Raw genomic sequence first — 18,389 nt, forward strand, 5'->3', positions numbered from 1 at the left:
TTCTTAATATTTGAACATGACACAGATTTTCACAAACATTTATATTACATTACGTGTTATGTTTTCACCAATGTTTAGCAAAATTCATCAAATAGTACTGTTCATTACAATTCTCAGGTGTCACTAGTGTTCCAAATAACGTAATAACTGTTTACAGCTTCATGTTTAAAGATCATGATCCTCCATTAAAATTGAAATAGGGTTCAATCAGGAACTTCTGTAAAAAAATAATGAAGTTCAATATTTTTAGTATTTACATTCATAAATTAGTATTCCGTTTGTTTATTGTTGTCAATATTATTAGATTGAACCCACGACATCTAGATTTATTTCATCTAATAATAATTCATATAAGACACATTACAATAATAACCGGATATTTTCTAACTTGACACAGAGTAAGTCGATGCAAGTGTTGCCTGAGTTATTATCTAGTTGAAATAATATTTAGTGTTTTGTTATGATTTTCATGATAGTGAGAAGAGATATATTTATATATACAATACTACAATATATATATATATATATACATGTATCTTAATGTAACAATGAAAGTAACTTACCATATGTTCATCCAAAACGTATTTAGTGCACACACGTTTTTGATTTCTTCAAACACATACGTATAACTGATATATAAATATGCAACATTATCAAAAATATTAAAACGTTTTATTAATGTTTGGTTGGTTTATCTCCAACAAGACACAAGTTTACTTGAAAAGGCTACAATGATATTCTTTATATTTCTATTTTTATTCATTCATACGTTTTTCTCATATTTGTCAATCCTATTATTCCATCTACATTTGTTTGAGGGAATATATCCAATCACCTCTAATTCATCTGAACATAAAACTTATTTGTAACTACAATCGTTTAACTTATAAGTGTGTTAATATTTCATTGTCTTTAAATATTGGTATGAACAAATTTTTAGTTTACTAATTGTCAAATACATTAGCTAATAATTTCAGAACATAAGAAAGATTTCTTGAAAGAATGTGCGTTTTCTTAGCATTGCTAGAAACTTACGACTTGAACTATTCTGGACTTCTAAATTTGCATTGAGTATTGTTGAATTAAATAATCATTTGTTTATATAGAAGTCACTAGAGACTATGTAGAAGCCACTACAGACTACGTAGAAGTCACTAAAAATATGTAGAAGCCACTAGCAAAACCACTAGAACCTATGTAGATGCAACTAGATACTATGTAAAAGTCACTAGAAACTATGTAGATGTAACTAGATACTATGTAAAAGTCACTAGAAACTATGTAGAAGTCACTAGAAAATATGTAGAAGTCACTAGAAAATGTGTAGAAGTCGCAAGAAAATATGTAGAAGTCACTAGTAACTGTGGAGAAAGTCACTAGAGACTATGTAGAAGTCACTACAGACTATGTAAAAGTCATTAGAGACTATCTAGACGTCACTAGAAACTATGTAGATATCACTAGAAATTATTTAGAAGTCACTAGAAAATATGCAGAAGTCACTAGAAAATATGGAGAAGTCACTAGAAAATATGTAGAAGTCACTAGAGACTATGTAGAAGTCATTAGAAACTATGTACAAGTCACTAGATACTATGTAGAAGTCACTAGAAAATATGTAGAAGCCACTAGAAACTATGTAAAAGTCACTTAAACATATGTAGAAGTCACTGGAGACTATGTAGAAGTAAGTAGAAAATATGTAGAAGTCACTAGAAAATATGTAGAAGTCACTAGAAAATATGTAGAAGTCACTAGAAAATATGTAGAAATCACTAGAAAATACGTACAAGTCACTAGAAACTATGTGCAAGTCACTAGAGACTACGTACAAGTCACTAGATACTATGTAGAAGTCACTAGATACTATGTAGAAGTCACTAGAGACTATGTAGAAGTCACTAGAGACTATTTATCATATTATACATGCCACTATGATGCTATGACGTCATCATATTATCAGTGGAATATGAATTGTTTAGAGAAAAGCTCAGTTTCATGGACAATTTTTTATGTGTAAAAGTCTGCAATAATTCACATGCTTAATCGAGTAGCACTTAAAATGTGGTAGATTGGAATGATGCAAAGATATAGCTATTTTGCAGAGTTATTCTGTTTGACCCATTATGACAAAAACAATTTCAACAATTCTTTTATGTCCAATCAACACTTGTCTAAACGTTATGTCAAGACTATTTGATATTAACGTAATAATAATACATTGTGTATTGTGACTTGGATTAGACAGCATTACCTCACACTTTTTTTATTATATTTTCACCCCAAACAAGGGACATTGCCACTTTGGTGTAGGGGGCTACTATCAGGGGAAACAACTACTGGAGTACTATGTAGGGATTTGGGCAGCAAGATGTTGGTTCACGTTGCACTTGAACTTATGCATGTCAGTACAGTTGGGGAAGCAGTGACCTGGAATGGAATTCCTAAATCTAGCGGTTCTGGGGAAGAAACTACCGGAGTAGAAAGATCTTTTACATCTAGGGATCTCTACAGTGTGAGGGTGGGATTTTGCAGCTTGTCGGGTCTGTCGAGGGTGTTCACGTCGTGGGGGCACAAGTGCTTGCAGTTCATCAGAGCATTCACCATGAAAATACTTGTAGAACAGGCAGAGGGATGCAACGTTTCGTCGATGGGACAGAGGCTGAAGCTTAGATGCCAGTTTAGGGCCTATCAGATTTGCGACTATCTTTTGAAACCTGTCAAGGAGCGAGAGACTAGTAGCCGATGCACCAGCCCAAATATGACAGCAATACTCCATACATGGGCGAATGGTTGCCTTATAGAGGTACGGGATACTTTCGGGTGTTAGTAGTTTTCTAGCACGGTAGAGAGAGCCTACCTTCCTTGCAGCGTCCCTGGCAATAACCTCGATGTAATTGTTCCAACTCATGTTTCCTGTGAACGTTAGGCCAAGGAGTTTGAAAGACGTACTCTCAGATAAAGAGTCGTTGGCCATTGCTATAGGTGTTAGAGAAGGTTTCTGTAATTATTGAATGAAATCAGTTTAGTCTTGGCGGCATTGAACGTGACCATCCATTTTTGTCCCCATTCCACTACTGATTGGAGGTCATTCTCTAGTGTTTCTGCCATTACTTTAGATATATGTTCATTTGTTTTCCTGTCGTGCCTGCTATAGAGTGTGGTGTCATCAGCATATATACCCATCTCAGAGGCAATTTTGTCGGGGAGGTCATTTATGAATATCAGGAACAGTAGAGGTCCAAGGATAGATCCCTGGGGCACTCCCGCATTTATATCATATTGTTTAGATGTATGACCGTCGAGGACAACCTGGATTTTTCTCTTATCTAAGAAGGATTTAATTATGTTAAGTATTCTACCAGTGATACCGTATGATTTAATCTTCCTGAGGAGATCCTCATGCCATACCCTGTCAAAAGCCTTAGATATATCTAGAGCTACCGCTATCCCCTCTCCCGCTTTGTCCAGTGAATGGTATATGCGTTCAGAGATTACAGTGAGGATGTCTGCTGCGGAACGGGCTTGTCTAAATCCATATTGTTGGTCGGTCAGAAGTTTAGCATCTGTAAGGTGCTGGACTAGAGCATGGTTAATTAAGGTCTCAAATATTTTGGCAAAAAGTGGGAGGAGGCTAATAGGGCGATAATTTAATGGGTCAGTTCTTTCGCCAGAATTCTTGAATACTGGTACCACAGAAGCAGTTTTCCAACAGCCCGGAAAGCAAGATTCATTAAGGCATTTGTTGAAGAGTTTGGAGAGCACTGGAGCTACTTCGGCTGAGCACTTTTTAATAGCAAAGCTAGGATGAGATCGGGTCCACATGCTTTTGAAGTGTCAAGGTTTTTTATGATAGCATGCACCTGAGCAGGGGTGATTTTCAGATCGTCTTGCGTGACGTCTGTCCGCATAGGAAATTGAGGTAGGGGGTGGTTGGAAGGGTCCAGTGTGGAGTTTGAGGCAAACTGACAGGCAAGCATGTTAGCCTTTTCTGTTGCTGAGCAAGCAACCTCGTGATTGTTGGTAAGTGTTGAGCTACCACTAATCATTTTATGCGTGGTTTATAAGGTGTAGCCTCGAACATATTAAGTCATTTAATTAGAAGTGGAGCACAAGTTTTTATGGGTACTTTCCAGTTCCTACGATATAGGGGTTGCTGTCATATTGCAAGAGGGTCTTGGTAACACTGTCATTATTGAACAAGAACTGAGAACCCATATTGTCACTAATTATCCTTTTTGTAGTTTTACAGAAAACTTAAGTCAGCCATTAAATTGAGGTTATGCTACTAATAATTGTATGTGTTTCACGTATCATGTCTTAAGGAAATGCTGAAATATGTTGGAATCAAATTTATAATACATGGTTGAAGGATTTTAAAGAATGGTTCATTAAACAATTGTCAAAATATATTAACAAATTTAAGACAAGTTAAAAATTTATATATTATTGAGATTAATTTACTGTGTAGAATCTTTATAAAATAGTTAACAGCGCCCTATCGTTATATTTAAAATAAATTTCTAGGATTTGTTAAAAATATTTTTTGAGAATTTTTAAAGAGGAAAATATTTCAATTTATAAGAGATATTTGTAATTAAAATAAAATACAAAATTCTAGTGATTGAAACCACATTAAAAATGTTTTGTGTCTAAACTTTTGTATGTACTAAATTATACAAAACAATGTACAAGATACATTCATATGGTGCGTTAAGTAACAAGGAATCCAAATATAAATAACCCTAAATGTTCAAAATGTATTTTTTAGATTTTGACGTTAATTAGCTTAATATGAGCACCTACTTCATGGCCAGTTAGTTGTCATGTAATTTGCCGAAGTTTCCAATTTTTGCAGCAGTTAGTAGGAGATCACTTTTCTATATAAACTAAACATAAATGAGAACCTACTTCATGGCAAGATAACGGTCATCCTTACATGTAATTATTCAGAGTTTCCAATTAGCAATTAATGAGGAGAGGGCTAACATATGTTTTTACTTTCTTACATTTCTTTAGGACGAATAAAATCACACGTGTTGTTGACTATTCTTGTCTTAAGTGTTCATTTAAACTGACTCCAGCTTCTCCAAGGATGGTTGAAGAAGCTCCCAGAAACCAACAGCAGAAACAGGTATGTCGTCATGTATATGTTACGTGTATTATGTTCTGACATACATGCACCAACACATAGACGAATCATGGGTCATAAGATTGACATTAAGGATATTAGGACAACAGTCCGTTATACAAAACAATGTACAAGCTACATTAAGTAACAAGAAAATATAAGCATCACATAGATAACAACAACATATTATCAAGGCCAAGGGGCCACTCGAGGATAAGGGTTAAAGAGTGTAAAGTAGACATTGGACAATATAGTTATCAATTCAGTAAATTTGTTAACTTATATGGAATGGCTTGTCAAGAACTTGTTTACATAAGACTTGAAGACAACCATATTGTAGTCAGCCGGAAAGCAGGAAACCAGAAGACAATTCCACAGGCGTGCAGTTCTAAGAAGCTTTGTTTATGGAATCTACGTTTAGGTTTAGGCACAGTGAAAGAGTGGGTGGGAATTATTGATAGTGTTTTCAGCTAGACGAGTGTTTATTGTGAAAGTTTGGCGAAGGGGGACCATAGATTGGAGCTCAGTCGAACACTTTCCATGAAAATAACGATACATCAGAGACAAACTCGCAACATCTCTTTATATAATAATTCAATAACGAAAATACGTCACAAATACAAATACGTCACAAACACATATTACAGCCATCTAACGCATCATAGTTTACCCCCTAAATGTCTAAAATGTTCTTTTTTAGGCTTTTACATTTCAACATCCCTTAAAACATATGTACTGAAGGAATTAAAAAATAATAAATATTTTAGATTTTAAAATAGGAAATCACTTTCCTATATAAATTAACATAATATGAACACCTACTTCATGGCTAGTTAGTAGTCAACCAGTAGGTGTGTCAGAAATTTCGTGACAAATAGTGAATAATTCCACCCCGTCTTTCCAAGCTTATAACTCCTCGAAAAATGTAATTCAAGCCCTAATTTTTTTTTTCAATTAAAGGAGCAAGGACCAAGGTTTCATTTAAAAACAAAACAAAAAACAAACAACGTGATTTTTTTTTTAAAGTTTTAAACTTCGAACTTTACAGGAAAATTTCTAAAAAACACTACTTTTATTTTAAATTTGAATATATTATTTATTGACCTTTTCTCTTCAATTTGTGATATATAAAACTTTAGTGAGTAAATTAATTATTTACTTTTTAATAGACACTTTAAAATGGGGGAGCGTGAATTTAAAAAAAACGCTTGTCTAAAATATTATACTTGGTTTATTGGAAAGAGTATAACATTTCATATTGACCCTGAAAATATCGTAAAAATTGAATCAATAGAAAAATTTTGATAGATTTTTAAAGTTTAAAAATTGAAAAATATTGAGTTCGTAAAATTCATTACTGTTTGTTAAAAAATAAAAAAAATATTTCTATTACTTTTAAAACAAGTTTAATAGTTTATTTTGGAAGTATAATCCATAAAAAAATAAACAACCCACTTTTAAAAGAGAAATTACGAATTTTTTTATATTTTATTCGCAGTTTCGTGTTAGGGGTGTCAAAAATTCCTACAAAAATTCTGATACACCTAGTTGACTAGTCATGGAATTTGTTGCAGTTTCAAATTTTTGCAGCAATTAGTGGGGGGGGCTAACACATCTTTTGGCTTTCTTACGTTTTATAAGCCCACGAGTGGTTAAATATTTGGCATTTTCACCAATTAATTTAATAAACAAAAGATACCGTAAAAATATTGTTATTAGCTTTTTTTAATGTTAAAATTCAAATTAATATTTTACAAAAAGTGCCATTCTATTTATTACATTCTATAAAATGAAGGAGGTATAATTTAAAAAAATTTAATTAGGGGACGGGACATTTTTATTTACTCATACATTCTATGTTTAAAAAAAACACATCCACTAAATAATGATGGTATTATTTAGAAAGTTATTAAATAGGTTTTTTAGACAAAAAAAAACCCGAAAAAGTTGTAAAAATATATAACTGATTGTTAATAAAGTAGTTCTTCTACTTACTTGAATAAGCTTTTTGTGTTTAAAAAAAAACTTATTTGGAAGCGTTTATTTATGTTAAAATTTTTGTACCGAATCTTAGGTTACAATTCGAAAAATGGCTGATATTATCAGAAAAAGTGATGCACGAAACTAACCTGCGACCCTCTGGAGAGCTGAAGCAAAGGCAATGTTAGTGTTGATTCTATTTATGCTTGGAGCTTATACTTATTGTGTTACCCACGGCGCAGGTTGCAACAACCCATTGTTGCAAACCTTAGACAACCGACGCTCTACAGTGAAAAATTACCACAACAGCCATACTCATTCAAAAATCGATAATTAAATAACACACCAAATAGATGTCAGGATGAAACGTTTTGAAAAAGTTTTTATGCCTAACAATTTTTAAAAAATCCTAGAAAAGCAAAAAACTGAGGAGCCCTTCTCTCTTTCCCTCCAACAAAAAATAAAACTGTGAACAGATATTATTGCCTACTAACCGGCCATGAAGTGGGTGATCATTTTACGCTAAATTTATATAGGAAAGTGATTTCCCATCATAAAATCTTAAATATTTAGTACTAGCGCACTTATTGATCCACGTTGAAATAATAACGCTATTATTTATAAAGCCATTCTTAACACGGGGAAGGGACGGTGTTTTGTACCTATTCTATACTTTAAGCTTACAATTTAATAAAAACAGATATCATAAAACTTTAATTAAACTTGAAAATACCATTTCAAACATAGCATGGATCATTAAGTGCATTAGCACCAAATATTTATTATTATTATTATTATTATTATTATTATTATTATTATTATTATTATTATTATTATTATTATTATTTCGTTTCGCGAATATTTTTAAGGCTGTTTAAACGTAATAGCTAAAATAAAGTCGATTTTTAATTTTATTTTATTAATTAATGAGTAGTAAACTTAACTGAGTTAAATTTTTAAGTTCTACAACTATTTTTTCTATTTGAAGTTTTTGCTAATTGGTGATCGTCAATAAATGTGTTCATTTTATGTAAACTTAATAAAAGAAAGTGATCCCCATTCTAAAATTTTAAATATTGGAGAAAACATCAAAAATCAAAAAGGAATTCTCCGGCGACATAATAGGTCATGTACACACACACACACAAAAAAAGATTTTTGATAAAAAATAAAATGACAGATTAAATAATTTGAAGATTTTGTTTAAGATAGAGTCGATAGATCAATTTTTAACAAATATGTTATTTTAAACAAAAAAACATTAATTGTAGGGGAATTATTTTTTCATCTCATAATTTACGATGCTAAAACCAACGATATTTTTATTAAATCAAAACATTAAAAAAAGAACTGCGTCAGTTTTTTTTTTTATGTAACATCTTGTATTATTAAGGTTATCAACTTTGTTAGATTAAAATAAATTTTTTTTTTATGTTTTGATTTAATAAAAATATCGTTATTAGTAGCGTCCTAAATTATGAGATGAAAAAATGAACGTGTCTCTTAGTAAAATGGAGTTGTCTCCCTCTACACAGTGACCTTGTGTAAAACAGCGTCGACTATTACACATTTAGAACGCAAAGTTTAGAATAAACCAACATTTAAAGTGATCGACATTTTTTTTAATCTATTTTACTAAAACTACAATAGCAGTTGTTAAACTCGATGAGTTTCGTAATTTTTGAATATGTTAATATTTTCGACATTCTTATAATGATATATTTTGAAAAAAAAAGGTACTCCTGCAGAGAGTGATCCGTGCTAAAATAATAACGTTATTATTTAAAAAGCCATTCTTAACATGGGGAAGGGAGGGTGTTTTGTACCTATTCCGTACTTTAACCTTACAATTGAAATAAAAGAAAAAAACATATCATAAAACTTTAATTAAACTTGGAAATACAATTTTTAAAAAATAGCGCGGATCACTCTCTGCATTAGCACCGAATTTATTTTTAATATGTTAATATTTTCGACATGCTTATAATGATATAGTTTGAAGAAATCGATCTGCCAACTCTATCTTAATCAGCACCGATTTTTTATTATAAGTCTGTTATAAAGCATTACATAGCAATAAAAATAGACGTTTTTATGTTTAAAATTATTTTAAAAATTATTGAATAGATTTCTGTTTAAACTGTTATGAAAACATACAAACTTACCTTTCATTCCAGGAATTCAATACGAAATAAAACGGGATGAATTCATGTGTCTTTTGTGTTCAAAACAAAAAATTTGTTTTGTTTGTTAGAAAATTTGTTTTGTTTGTTAGAATTTCTTTAATAAATTGATACAACTTTTGTTCTGTGTGTTCAATTAATTAAGAAATAAAATATATGAAAATATGAAAGAAAAATTAAAAAAATGAAAAATGTGATTTAAACGTGAAATTATTTCAACAGAAAAGTCAACTGCTAAATAACAAAGAAAATCGTGGAACGGTGTAATTATTATTTCGTTCCTCGTGTAAAAATGCCCCAATAAGGGACACGTTGGGTCGTCACCGGTACATATCAAGAAATTTGTTTACGTATAATTTATTTTAGATTAACCACATTTTTTTTTTTTTTTTTGGCAAGACTGGAGTTTAGGTGGAAAAATAATCTCGAACCCTTTATCACATAAAAGGAACTAATTTCCCTAATCACCGGTACGTTACTAGTTCAATAATATAGGTAATTTCAGAAGTTGTTTTTGAAAACAACTTAAAGAAGCCCAACTTTTTACTTATTTATTTTTAAAACGTTTCACGATCTTTTTTTTCACGATATCTTTCTTCTCTCATTTTTTACTTCTTTATTTTAAACAACATTTTTTAATTTTAAACAGAACGTTCCACGATATCTTAAGCACCCTTTTTTTAGCACGGTAACAAAAATACATAAGTACCGAAGGTTTTATAATTAATAAATTTAAATTTGAAACAGAGAAATAATAAATTGCAAGAGATCACGCGTGTTTAATATTAATTTGTATCGTTTATAACTACTCACGTAATTTAATAATAATCACGCGATTCAATTTTTAATTAAAAAAATATTGTTTAAACTTAAACTTTAAAAACTCTGATAAGTTATTATTTCTATTTATGCATTGTTTATCATTAAGGTACTAGTGCATAGAGCGATCCGGGCGTAAATAATAACGTTATATTTAAAAAGCCATTCTTAACATGGGGAGGGGAGAGTGTTTTGTACACATTCTATACTTCAACCTTACAATTGACTAAAATAAATATCATAAAACTTTAATAAAACTTGGAAATACGATTTAAAAAATAAAACCTTTTTTATTTTAATTAAAAGCAATATAAAAAGAAGTTTTTTTGTTTTTTTTAAGTTGTTTTCAAAAACAACTTCTGAAATACCAATATTGTTTATATATTATTGACATAGTAACGTACCGGTGATTAGGGAAATTAGTTCCTTTTATGTGATAAAGGGTTCGAGATTATTTTTCCACCTAAACTCCAGTCTTGCCATTTTTTTTACAAATAAAAGGATTAAATGTGTTTTATTTTATAATTTAAACTTTTTATTGTATAATTAAAAATTTAAAACATTAACCAATGCAAATAATACGTTGTTTAACAAATAAAAAAGAAATGAAAAATGAAGTTTTAAAATGATTAAATGTGTTTTTTTTTTTTTATATAATTTAAAATTTTGTTATTTTACAATTTAAAATTTAAAACATTAAACCATACAAATAAGATTTTGATTTGATTTTACATTTTATATTGTTCTCGGATGCATATCATGATGCGTCTCCATAATAATTCAATATTTAACTTCATCTTTCATTATTTCTTTTCGAGAACAAAACCAACATTTTATGGCAGAATTGCAGTTTAATGCCCCATAGATCGCCGATTTCCAAAGTCGCATAACCAGCAAGTACACCGTCTGACCGGTGTATAGGTCAAATGTCCCCTAAAAAAATAGTAACATTTTGCGGTCGTGGTTTCAGACAACAGTCAACAAGAAAAAAAATCGAAATAAATGTGCATACATTTTTTTAAATGAATTTTTTATTTTATAAAAAATAAAAGTACAAGCAATGAATAAGAAATTTAATTTATATATATCGTAAATTCTTTTACAAAGAAAATACTTTACAAAAAATATTTAATTTATATATATCGTAAATTGAATTTTTTATTTTACAAAAAATATTTAATTTATATATATCGTAAATTGATTTTTTTTATTTTACAAAAAATATTTAATTTATATATATCGTAAATTGAATTTTTTTATTTTACAAAAAATATTTAATTTATATACATCGTAAATTCTTTTACTAAGAAATACTTTTTCTCAAGTAAGATAATTTAGATATTTTCCAATGAACTAAAAACGATATATTTCCGAAATACTTTTTTTAAAATGAATTGTTTATTTTACAAAAAATATTTAATTTATATATATATATATATATATATATATATCGTAAATTCTTTTACGAAGAAATACTGTTTCTCAAATAAGATAATTTAGGGTGCTTGTGCAGTATTAAAAAACGAAAATTAAAAAAAATAATTATATTCTACGTACTCGTTATGGGATGAAGTTCTCATTTTTTATGAGTTCTTCGAATCTTCGAAATCGTTTTTACGGCACTAAAAAAAAAACTACTTGATGAAATTACGTGATTTTTTTAATGAGAATTTTAACCCATAACGAGTACGTAGAATATAATTTTTTTTAATTTTCGTTTTTTAATACTAGGTGTAAACTGCACAAGCACCTAATTTAGATATTTTCCAATGAACTAAAAACGATATATTTCCGAAATACAAACAATAAAATTATTTTAAAAAATACTTTAAAATTCCTTCTCCACATAAATTCTTTTAAATAAGACGGGAACAGCTCTAGCAGTATCAGAATTTTCAGCCGAGTCGCCATAAGAAACAGTTGTTTGAATAGACACCTATCTGTCTATCAGATTATAACAATATGAAAACGTAATTTAAACCCGTAAATTTTATTTCAATAAAACGAGCAAAGACCAAATTTTAATATCATAAAAGCTTTAATAGAGAAATAAACAATTTTATTTATTTTTCCTTGGATTTCTTCACTTAACATTTCACGGAATGTCGAACAATAACACTAGTTGAATCTTACGATATATATTTTAACTGGCAAAATGTCATTTACCTGGTCCATGAGTAAGATATGCTTTCTTTTACTCTTCCTGTATGAGAATTTATTCATATTTATGTATTATAATCCATGTATTTTTTAAATGGAAGGATTTTTCCAACACATATCGCGACAACGCGTGTCTTTCAAGAAAGTTTAAAGAAACCGGATGTTAAGATTGTCACTTTATTATCTACGGAAGCCTATACGTGTAAAAAAAAACACTAATTCAGAAACGTTAGTAATCTCGATATGGGATTATATTCCTTCAAATTTTCCACTTTTAAAGGTTTTCGGGGGCGCTGAAAACGGAAATAACCATTTATATATACGGCAAACGAAACTAGTAGTTTCCAAGATAAAAAATTTTACAAATGTTCACAAAGTGGGGGGGTCACTTTTTCAGATTTGGCCGTAATTTTAAAGGAATTTTCGATACCAAAGGGAGATAACCTATCGTCCTTTTTTTTAATGTTGGCGCGTTTACGCTATCGTACATGAAAACTGGAATCTTTTATTTTTGGATTTACACGGATTACGGAATGACGAGGATATGAAATGTAAATTTCTTTTTAATATCTTAAAGAAATACCTGAATTTTTTATTTATTATACTATAAATCTGCATTATATGGTATCGTCTTTTTTTATATCGAAAAAAAGAAAACCAGGAATTAAATATAAAAATATACACTGACCGAAAAATATTGACTGGAAAATTCTCAACAAAAATTAAGCTTCCACATAAAAAAACAAAACAAAAAACACGTGGTTATCGAAAAAAGAAGGATTTACATTTTGGACTTTACCGGTAAATTTACAGATAAGTGATATTTTTTTGTTGTTTTAAATTTGAGTATTTTATTTATTGATGTTTTATCTTCAATTTGTGATATATAAAACGTGTCAACCAAAATTAATTATTAAAATTCTCATAGACATTTCAAAATGGGGGGGCGTGAATTTATAAAACAACGTTTGTCTAAAATATTATATTCAGTTTATCGGAAAGAGCATACAATTTTACATTCACCCTGAAAAAAAAACGTAACAATTGAACGAATAGGAAAATTTTGATAGATTTTTAAAGTTTAAAAATTGAAAAATATTCATCTCATAAAAATCAATTGATTTCACAACGTAACAAAATGGCTGCCTGAGCGCACGCACGCACTTTGTAAACACTGTTTTTAAAAAAATGAAAAATAATATTTCTATTATTTTTTAAACAACTTAAATAGTTTATTTTGGAAGCATATTCTATAAAGAAAATAAATAACCCACTTTAGAAAGAGAAATTACGAGTTTTCTATATTTTATTCGCAGTTTTCTGTTAGGGGTGTCAAAAATTCCCCCAAAATTCTGATACACCTACAACAGCTCATCGCGTGTCCCACACTGACGCCTAAGCTTGCGCTTAGCGTGCACCCACAGTCCTTCAATTGTTTGGGTGTGTATAGCTTGATTGACTGGATCAACAAAATGTTTTTTTGTGTATAATTATTTGATGTTCATAGTCACCAGCTGCTATGTTTTCAATGCCATAGTATGCACCCCATTTGTCAGACATGATTCTGCTTCCCGGCAAAATCCATTTTTGGATTAAAGGTAAAAGTGTGTTGGCACTTCGATCAGGTACTTCGACCATGAAGCAGGAACCGTTGTTTTTTTGAACACCACCAAAAACCCAATGGCCTTCCTTCCAGTGGCCTCGGTGATATTTTCTGTGGAAATATTTGGTTTCGTCTATTTCAACTTCGATTCGGTTTCCTGAATCATCTCTCCCACCTATGGGTCGTTCATTATTTATTTCAAGCCATTCCCTGCATACTTCACGAAAAAAATTACACCAATCAACAATGGTGTGTTCAGCCATGTGTACCTCTCGTACCATATCTACTTGAGGGGCATTATTGGCCCACAGGTATGTTAGAACAAGGTTCTTTAATGGCAAACGGCTTCTAACATAGAACGAATCATTTCGTACACTGTGTGATGTATTGTCTCTTCTACAACGCCAACGATAACCATCTATACCTGTTTTAAAATTATGTAATCTCGCAGGATTACTGCAGACATCACAAGAAGCTTCATTTTTTATAAGGCGACGACGAGCTAGCCATTGTAAAATAGAGTACAGTTCCTCTAACTGAGGCAATAAAGTTGTTAATGTAATCACCTCTTGTGTTATTTCACTTTTAGTCATAATTTCAATGGTTGGCACAATAAAGGTTTTCGCACGTGGTCCCATTTGAATTTAATTTTTTAGATATATATATCTAAAGACTTTAGGGGGCGTCAATTTCAGAGAAAATGTATTTAAAAAAAATGTTACTATTTTTTTTAGGGGACATTTTACCTATACACCGGTCAGACGGTGTACTTGCTGGTTATGCGACTTTGGGAATCGGCGATCTATGGGGCATTAAACTGCAATTCTGCCCATTTTATTTATATTGTTCAATGTTTTTATTTTCAAATTGTAATATTTTAGTGGAGTCGGAAAGGGTGAACGTCGGAACACGACGACTTTGTGTTCAAAAGAAGAACATTTATATGAAGACAGGGTTAGTGGTACAGAAAAGGTGGGTTTGTATTACTGTACATACCGATGTATTCGAAAATTTAAGATGGCGTTTCACACCCTCTTTAACACCGTAAGTTTGGAAAAAGGTGTTATAAATAAAAAAAAACTATACAAAATACTATTAAAAACCCGCCGAATATATGTCAACCTATGTCACGGTAACATATATTGAGCGAGTTTTTAACAGTATTTTATCCGTTTTTTTTATTTATAACATCTTTTCCCACACTTACCGTGTTAAAGAGAGAATCAGGCGGCATTTTGAATGTTCCAATACATCGGTAAACACTGTATGGTTTTCGAGCTGAATAAACATGTTACATTGAATAAAAACACGAAAAATACATCCAGTTTGGTAGAAAAGTAACTTATTTTGCCTTTGATAACATTTATTTGTTATATATTTGTTTTTTTGACAACTTTTTCGAATCTATGTGTACAGTAATACAAACCCGAAAAGGTTAGTATTACAAGATGAGATCTTGCCCTGATGCGAGAAACGGGGATTTTTCAACATCTGCAGGGTAGTCCGGGTGGACTTCCGGAAAAAGAAAAACAGAAAATAAAGGAACACGTGGCCGACCGGAAAATCACAGCCACTATGGGATTTTCTATTCACAAGTGAACGATATTTATTTGTGTGCCTTTGTGGTTATTCGATTGCTGCCGTATCACGCATCATCTCCGCAACGTTACGATCAGACAAGCCACGGCTATACCCCGCGTTAGTATTTTAATGGTGAACGCTCTGGCAAACTGCAGACACTTGTGCCCCCACGACGTAGACACCCTCGACAAATCAGACAGGCAGCTAAATCCCACCCCCACACTGTAGAGATCCCTAGATGTAAAAGGTCTTTTTACCCCAGTAGTTTCTTCCCCAGAACCGCTAGACTCTGGAATTCCATTCCAGGTCCCTGCTTTCCCAACTGTACTGACATGCAGAAGTTCAATTGTAACGTGAACCGACATCTTGCTGCCCAAATCCCAATATAGTACCCCAGTAGTTGTTGCCCCTGATACAACAAACGAGCTGTCTCTAAACCCTGCTCTCGCCTCTAGACGACCCTTAAAACTTAACAAGACCTTATTATTAACAAGACTTTATTGTGGCCATTGTAGATCCAAACAATAGCTCATCTGATTTGTGGTAAATAAATATATTTCAATTTACTCGGTTATCGGATTCTTTTTTTTTTTTTTTTTTCTCGCCCACAATATATAGAATATAACATTAGTAAGTCCGGGGGGGGGGTCTAGACTTGATTGTTATATGCCCCATGGACAAGCCCATCTTAGCAGTTATAAGGGTGTGGATGTACCCATAACAAAAATAAAAGATATTTAATTATTTTAAAACGTAATCTTGCATGAGTTTTCTTCTTTTTTTTTGTTAAATAACGGGGTTTATTTTCATTAAATTTTAATCACAGGATTACATTTTCAATAATTACATAAATATAAACAAACTTCTGTTTACGATATATACATCCACGTGTGTCGACCCAAAGTGTCACTTTCTTTAATAACACGGTTGGAGGCTATTTGTACAACTAAACAGAAAATTTGCCAAATTGTTTTCCTATCAAGTTTAGATTATTTTTGTTTGGAATTCTTTAGTAAATTTTTGCTTGTATAGTCAAACTTATGTTAACATCGCAATTCCGAATGATCCAAATAATCGTCACATAAAAAATGTCAAAACTGAACATTTCACAAAAACAACTCAAATAAAAGGAAAATCATGAAATGAAATAAATTAGATTTGAAACAAGAAAATAAACTATAAACACATGATTACATTATGAAAATTGAAAATTATTCTTATTTATTGAGAAAACTTGAAGCACTTACCTGCGACTCTCAGGAAGAGTGGCAGCAGAAACCTTTTGTGTGGGTGATGACTCTTTTTATATTGGTAGTTGTACGTTTAACTTATTTGATTGGTTAACTGGATTATAAAAATGATGGAGTGAACTGAATTTGGCTTGTGATTTCAGGTTGGGATTGGAGTTGAAGGAAATTGAATCGTTACCCTTATTACCAGACCGACAAGGTTCTACAATTTTTACCTAGTCACAGGTAGCAACAAACCATTGTTGCAAAATCCTTGTTAACCTCTAACTTTCAGTGGAGAAAGTTTCCACATATCAAACCAGATTCAGTTAAACATCCTATAAATGTGCAAATATCAGAACTTGTTGCTTCATCCAAAGAACACGATATCGATATTGTGTGCATTCAAGAGCACCGTCTCTTTCACAACGACATGGTTATAAAGTACCATAACAGCTGGACATTAGTAAGAGCGTCAGCATAAAAAAATTCGACGAAATGGTACCATTGGGAGAGTAGGACTTCTGCTTAGCCCTCGAGCATTGAAATCATTGAAAAGTGCTGAGAAGATAACACAAAGGATAATTCTTGCTACGTTCAATGGTAATCCTGCTACTGCTGTTATTTGTTGCTACAGCCCTACCAACGTCAGTGACAAGCAAGAGATCCTGAATTTCTACGATTAACTCTCAGCAATAGTGCGCTAAATCCTCAAACATAATTTATTGGTTATCGGGAGTGACATGAATGCGCGCATAGGACGGGAAGTAAACAAGCATAATTTCTTTTCATGATGGAACAAACCGAAATGGAGAGTAACTATAAACTTTTCTCCTTGAAAACAACCTACAATGCATGAATACTCGTTTTCAGAAAAGACCCGGTAAGCTCTGGACACATCAATCTCCAAATGGAGACAAGGCACAACTGGATACGTGTGTATTCCACTTTGTAGGCCCTGCCTATTCATAAATAAGATTGCTGTCCCTCGTAATCAGGTAATCAAGAAATTTAATGTGGACTCTTGCAGATATTTCCCCGTAAAGAACTTTAAATGAATGTGATTCTTTGTCGAGCTTAATTGATCAGCAGCCATTTTTTGCGTCGAGCTTGGAGAAGAACTTTGCACCAGACAGTCTGCGTGAGAGCTCCTCCATGGTTGGTGTCTTGTGCAGATCTATAGGGTCCAAACATAAGCGACGTTTGCCATTTCTCTTACGTACATACACAATACTGCTCACCCAATCTGTTTGTTCATCTAGTTTGTCCAGTTCTGCCTTTATCTCCTACGTCATGTTGATGGGGCATTTTCTAGCTGCGTGGATCATGAGATGATTGTTTGGATGGGGTACAATGTGCTACTTCCCATCAAAGTTATCAATCCAATCGAACTTAGACATTTTTTAACACTGTTAGGGCGAATAAGTAAACATAAAGGAGAGATAACGACGAGAAACCATTTTTATTATATTACAATTTTTATTATATTACAATTTTTATTATATTACAATTTTTATTATATTACAAGGGACTTGAAAAATAAAGAACAAGATGAGATAATCCATATCTTTACACATTTGCCAGATGCTTCAAGACCGTTTAGATTACAGGGATTTCCAAACTTGAACAAGAACGTGATCACCACGTAAAAAAAAAGATTGAATAAGACACACAAAACAGATTATTGCTCGCATTCAACTCAC

This window comes from Euprymna scolopes, chromosome 46, assembly GCF_053919585.1.
Source record: "Euprymna scolopes isolate OS-2025 chromosome 46, ASM5391958v1, whole genome shotgun sequence".
Classification (NCBI taxonomy): domain Eukaryota; kingdom Metazoa; phylum Mollusca; class Cephalopoda; order Sepiida; family Sepiolidae; genus Euprymna; species Euprymna scolopes.